General features: G+C 35.0%; 1 long non-coding RNA gene across 1 annotated transcript; it reads left to right on the forward strand.

Annotated features, from left to right (window-relative positions):
- Positions 1 to 3,148: 3,148 nt before the first annotated feature.
- Positions 3,149 to 6,373, forward strand: LOC113742013 (uncharacterized). The gene is made up of 2 exons (XR_003460776.2): positions 3,149 to 3,473; positions 6,221 to 6,373. It is a non-coding gene; the product is annotated as an uncharacterized lncRNA (long non-coding RNA).
- Positions 6,374 to 7,051: the final 678 nt, after the last annotated feature.

Below are 7,051 nucleotides of genomic sequence, written 5' to 3' on the forward strand. Positions count from 1 at the left end.
TTTTGACATGTAATTATTGGAGAATTTGATGTATATTGGAGATTTATATTGTAATATTTGAGGTTGTATCTTGTATTTGTTTGAGGACTGTAGTGAACGACTGAGTCCCGGCGAGAGCCGGGCAGGCGGCCCGCCGAACCCTCTGGTTCGCCTTAGGGGGAGGTGGGGCTGTTACAAAATTAATTCCTGCTCAAAACATAAAAGTTATAGGGATTTGAGTTAGATTTCTACCCAAAAAAATTCAGTTCAATCTGAGCACTTTGGCTTGTGAAATGACTAAAATACCCCTGACTGCCCAAATGCCCTGTTTAATCGACAGCTTTCTGTTTTCTCTGAGATTTCAATTTTGGACCATGAAAATGCATGATTTGGCTTTGGAGGTCTTCATAATAAATGTAGGCCTATGTCATAGCTTCGAAACGCCATAAGATTCATCTCAATCCGATAAGTGTAGCTTCAGTTGTGATTAAAATGCCAAAAGGTGAGAAGAACTTGATGATTTTAGAATTTCCTTTGCTTGACATGATATTTGTGATCTAGGGCTTAGACTTGAGCAAGGAAACTATCTATGATGGATGAGGATCATGAGCTGTGGTTGGTGAGTGATTTCAAAACTGTTTCCAAAATCACTTTTCGAACTATTTCTTGCACTGTTTACTCGATTGCATAACATGTGTGCTTGTGTGTGTGCCATGCAATGATTTGGCTCAAATGAGTGCTTGGAAGTCTTGTACTTAACACCAACGTTTCCACCTTAATGACACTTGACTTGCCTTGAATGTTGGAGCATCGACGACTCCTTTGTATTACTTGACTGTTACTTGATCTATTTAAGCGTTGGATGTTTAAGTACAATGATTTCACTGGCTCACAAAAGTAATAAACTTACATTTGATCACTGATTCATGACATCATCTAAATGCACTATTGTGAAACTTATTTGATTATTAATTTTTTACTGGACACTCACTGAGCTTCTAACTCGCCCCAAAATATTTATTTCTTCTCCATAGGGCTCGAGGCAAAGAAAGCACTTGTATTAATTTATTAATGTGACTGGATGGAATATATCATGTATATTTTGAATTTCGATTCACTTGTGGCATGTAAATTCGTGGAGTATTTGATGTAGTATTTGATATTTATATTGTAATTTATTTGAGGACTGTAATGAATCCTGGCAAGAGTTGGGCAGGTGGTCCGCCGAATCCTTTGGTTCGCCTTAGGGGGAGGTGGGGCTGTCACAGTTGGTATCAGAGCTTAGGTTTCAGATCTCTGTAGTATATCTTAGGGTAAAAGTTTAGGATGTCGGACTGTGGGATTGGTTTGAAAGTTAAGTAACTGCTTGTAGGGATGAAAATCAGATAAGTGGAATTAGAGTGAATCTTAGTGCTTGATTGACTTTCGAGAACTATCTTGACCTGATTAGTACGAGTTGAAATGTTGAGGGCAACATTCTCTCAAGGGGGAGAGATTGTGACGGCCCGAAAATATTTTTTTCCTTATTTTATATCTATTCTATTTCTTTTCATGCATTTTCTTTATATTACTTTATTAGCTTAATTTCCTAGATATTTTTATAAGTGAGTCAAGCTTTTAAATCATTTTCTTGTATAAGTTAGTACATGTTAATTTTGAAGTGTATTATGGACGTGGGACCCGCTAGTGCGGTAAGTGTGGTAAAATTTTGACGACTAGATGGAGTTTTGCATAAAGGGATATTATTTTACAAAGTGCTAAGGGATAATTAGAGGTTAGTTAGATAGATTAGATTTCAAAGATAAAGAGATGAGCATAAACCCTAAGGTGCTATTTGTCGCGAAACTGTTGGAAGTTGGACCTTTGACCAAGACCATGCTTTCTTCTTGTTATCTTGACCAAACCTTTTGTTTTCATCATTTCTTCTTCTTGTAAGAATCATGGACGAAATTTTGAGAAAGAAGAGGGAGGAAAAGCTTCATTTTCCAGCCATGATTTCTTGCTCAAACAAGAGAGGAAACATGTTTACTCCACAAACTCTTGAATCAAGCTTGGAGAGGAGCCTTGGAGGAAGAATTTTCTTGAGTTTCTTGGTGGCTTTCCTCTTAGGTTTTGATGGAAAAATGAGGTAAAAGTACTAACAACCTACTAATATTTGAAGATACTTGAGTTTATGTGATTGTATGTTGGATTTGAGCCATGGAAGTTAAGTTTTGTTGAAGACATCTCTTGTTTCCCAATTATTTCTTTGCTGCCATCTTTATTCCAGATTTGCACTCACCACTTGAACTGCATATTCGTCCATGATAAAGGCTAAATCAGTTCCTGCTCAAAACATGAAAGTTGTAGGGATTTGAGTTAATTTTCTACCCAAAATATTTCAGCTCAATCCGAGCACTGTAACTTGTGAAATGACTAAAATACCCCTGACTGCCCAAATGCCATGTTTAACCGACAGTTTCTGTTTTCTCTGCGATTTCAATTTTTGACCATGAAAATGCATGATTTGTGTAGACACCAAAATTTCATTAATTCAATTCTAAGTTTTATTTAATTAATTCAATTTTAGCTTTATTCTTTATTCTTTATTCTTTATTCTTTATTTTATTATTATTATTATTATTTATTCTTGTTTTCATTCTTATTATTTTATTTTATTTTAATGGATTTAAGGTTGCAAATAGTAATTGGTGTTTATTTTTTATTTTGGTACATTAAGATTCATCGTTTTCTTTTATTTTTTTTAAAAAACATTTTTTACACTAAATTTCAAAAAAAGAAAATTCTTAATAAAGATCCATTTTATCTTCTTCAAGACTCAGTTTTTGCTAAGTGAAATGATATTTTGCAAGATAATTAGAAAATAGCATTCATTTATCACAAATTGGTTTTTGAAAAAAAAGAAAAAGAAAAGAAAAAAAGAGAGAAAAATACAAAATACAAGATAATATTGGCACACTTGCAATAGAACCAAGTGGCACACATGCAATAGGGCCAAGTGGAGCACATGCAATAGGGACAAGTGTCTCTTTATTTTTTTGACAACACAACACCTAGAAGGTGAGGTGTTAGAATACACGGAGGCCTAAGGAAATTTGAGAGAAAATAAAAAAAGAAGGAAAAGAAGGCTAGCGACGGAAAAAGAAAAAAAGCTAAGGAAAGAAAAGAAAACGGGGGACTTGGGGCAAAAGGGGGGCTGAGGGGAAAAACAGAGCAAGGAGAGGAAAGGAAAAGGGGCGGCGGACAGAGGGGCAAGAAAAAGGGAGAAAAATCTGAAAAAAGAGAGAGAGAGAGAGAGAGAGAGAGCAAGAGTGATAGAGCAAACAGAAGAAATTTAGAACAATAAGAAACAAGAAACGAAAGAAGAAAGAGCTGGGGCAGGGAAAAAACTAAGAAAAAGCGGAACCAGTAGCCAAAGGAAATCAACGAACCGGGGAGGAGTTGCTGCCACTTGAATCCACCTCCACCGCCGTTATACCTTGCTAGAAAATACTGTAATGCTTTCTTTTTCTTGCCCTTTCCTACTTTTAATTTCTGCCAATGAACGTATGGAGCTGTGAGAAATATTGGCTTGTTTGTTTCATTTCCTTTTTCTTAGCAAACTGTTTCCATGTTTTTGATGTTTATGTGTTGATTACAAGATAAGTTATGGTTGGGTTGTTGTGATTTTTGGATCGGCTATAGTGAGATGTCAGGGGGTTAGTTAAAATTTATTCGTGTACATAACCTGTTTGAAGAAATGTCTAAAAGAAAACTTTGAATCAAGATAGCAAAATTGATGAATCTTGTGTGTCCGTGTGCGTGAGGAGCATCTCCGATCAGTCCAAAACTTGCCGGAGCTCGTTGATTTTTGTGGCAAGAAATAAGAGTTTTGAGAGATTTTCATGTTCGGACATTCTTTCTTACATTCTTTTTCTGTTCTTTTTATTATCCTTTCCTTTGTATGAACTTGGGTTATGTTGTGAGATTGTGTGAGAGGGGGTTTGTGTGAGTCTCATTTTCTTTGGGGAATGGCTAGAGTTGAAGTTGGATGTTCTGATGTTTTTCCGCCTGTGAAGAAGGGCGAAATGGCAGCCTAATGTTGAGCTTTTGTTGCTGGGTTCTTGAACCATTTCCCATCCCTTTGCTGCGTTGGGTATCAGATGATTTCCTTGCCCATGAATCTTGTTGTGTTGGTGAATCTTTGATGATTGAATGATGGAAGTAGAGCCCATGAATTGCATGATCTTGTTAGCTTACTGTTTGCTTCGGGTAGTTGATGAACAAAAAGAAAAGAAAGTTGCAGAAAGAAAGAAAGCTTTCGGTTGAAGAAGAAAGCTTCGCTGGGTTGCATGAAATATTTTTAAAAAATTACAATTTAACCCCCTGAATTTTCAACTAATGCCACTATAGCCCAAAAATTGGAAAAGTTAATCATTTATGCCCTTTTCAATGTTAATTTTTCTTTGGCATGTTTTTGCGTGATTTTTGAATAGATTATTGGTGAATTTTAGGATGAATTTTGAAGTTTAATAATTTTTGATAGTTTTATAGCTTTTGATTCGGATTTTTGATAAACATGGTTTAGATTTGAGTAATATTTTTTGTTGGGGTGTGGTGAGAGAGTTTTGATCCATTGTTGTGAATTTTAGTATTTGATTTTGGTATGTTTCATCTTAAATCCTAATTTTATTTTATTTTAATTTAGACCCCTAATATGTGTAATAATAGTGATTTGACCCCCAAAACTTCTTTAATTCTTTCAATTGGATCCTTGTTTGTTTTAATTTGTTAAATATGGATTGTTTACTTTCATTTGAATGCTCTAATTGATTCAATTTCGTGTCCATTTCCATTTCTTGTAATTGTTTGTTAATTAAAGTGATGCCTTGACCTTTTTATTTGTTTTTTGGAGAGTAAATAAGAAAATTTTCATTTCCTTAGATCACCAATTCAAGGGAGGTATATTCTATCCTTTATTTTTATTTTATCTTATTTGATCCTATGTGCCCTTATGTGACTTTTATGTGTAATTGCATGTCCTTTTGAATGTTTTTATTTCATTTATTTATTGTTTTGATTTTGTATATTTCTTTTAATTTAATTTAATTTTTAATTTTTTGGAAGGCAATTAAATGCCAAAATTGTAATAGTTAGGTTATTATTTTATTTGATTCTTTACCCCTTTAGATTGTAGTTAGGGCTCTCCAAATGTAATAGTTAGGTTGTTATTTTATTTCATTTTTTATCCCCTTTAGATTGTAGTTAGGGTCCCCGAATGTAATAATTAGGTCTTTATTTGCTTTATTTGCTTTGTGTGCTTTGCATGCTTATGTGTTTACGTGTTACTCGCTTTCTTAGGCCTTGCATTTAGATATCATGTTTATGTGCTATGTGTTTGCTATATGTGATTTATGTGTTTATTTGCTTTATTATGCTTTACATGATTTATTTGATTGTAATAGATGCATGACATCACCACACTAGTCCAACGCTAGTTGTGGTCATTTTTTCCGCTTTTTCACTAATCCAATGCTAGTCAGCATGTAAAGACATGGGTTAGCCCAATGCTAAATCCTTAGGAACCATCCAAGCGTTAGATCATGTTTGTGTGTGAAAAATCATTACATTTTCATGCATATTTTCTATCTTTAGAGGTTTTATCATTTTGCATGACATTTCCCTTATATGTATATCCCTTATCCATATTTCCCTTATATGTATATTCCTTACCCCTATGTATGAATCATGACATTAGATTTGCATTTCATTTAAGGAGAGTTAGAACTAGAATAGATCATTTTGCTTGATTAGATAAGAGAAACACCCCTCAAATATGGGATATGGACGAGTGTTTCCAAAACTGTTTTCAAAATTACTTTTCGAACTATTTCTTGCACTGTTTACTCGATTGCATATCATATGTGCTTGTGTGTGTGCCATGTAATGATTTGGCTCAAATGAGTGTTTGGAAGTCTTGTGCTCAACACCAACGTCTCCACCTTAATGACACTTGACTTGCCTTGAATGTTGGAGCATCGATGGCTCCCTTGTATTGTTTGACTGTTACTTGATCTATTTGAGCGTCGGATGTTTAAGTACAATGATTTCACTGGCTCATAAGAGCAATAAACTTACATTTGATCACTGATTCATGACATCATCTAAATGCATTATTGTGAAATTTATTTGATTATTGATTTTTTATTGGACACTCGCTGAGCTTCTAGTTCACCCCAAAATATTTATTTCCTCTCCACAGGGCTCGAGGCAAATAAAGCACTTGTATTAACTTATTAGTGTGATTGGATGGAATATTTCATGTATATTTTGAATTTCGATTCATTTGTGGTATGTAAATTCGTGGAGTATTTGATGTAGTATTTGAGATTTACATTGTAATTTATTTGAAGAATGTAGTGAGTCCTGGCGAGAATTGGGCAAGCAGTCCGCAGAACTCTTTGGTTCGCTTTCGGGGGAGGTGGGGCTGTTACAGTACTCTAACACCTCTGGTCGATATTGTCCCACAGTTAGCCGTCTCGTGGGGCCGTGGGTTTTGTTCCTGGTGGTGCTAGACCACACAACAGGCTAATGCCTTACCAAAAGGCTTCGGTTAGGTGGGAGACACCACAACAGGTTATTAAAGCAAATCAGGACTTCCTCCTTAGCCGATGTGGGATCATCACAATCCACCCCCTTAAGGGATCCAGCGTCCTTGCTAGCACATCAGGGTCGGGAGTTGGCTCTGATACCAACTCTAACACCTCTGAGTGGGATCATTATACAAAGAAAATTCGAGTAACTATTAGTACAAAGGTGCAAATATGATTTTGGAGTGAAAAGAGAACATTTAGACCCAAGGGACATGAGTAACTAAGAATTTCCTCATTCCATTCATAAACCAAGCTCAAAATGGTTTAACAACTCCAAGTTAAAGTTGAAAATGAAAGTAAGGACAGTTTTAGGAATCTCCTGTTTTTGGAGTGTTTTTCAAAAACTAGTTTTTCAAATACAATAAAAGTTACAACAAAGTATTCTAAAAGATAATCTAAAAATTAGTTTAAAATTTTTTAAAATTTTACCAAATATCTCA

Source organism: Coffea arabica, chromosome 4e, assembly GCF_036785885.1.
Source record: "Coffea arabica cultivar ET-39 chromosome 4e, Coffea Arabica ET-39 HiFi, whole genome shotgun sequence".
Classification (NCBI taxonomy): domain Eukaryota; kingdom Viridiplantae; phylum Streptophyta; class Magnoliopsida; order Gentianales; family Rubiaceae; genus Coffea; species Coffea arabica.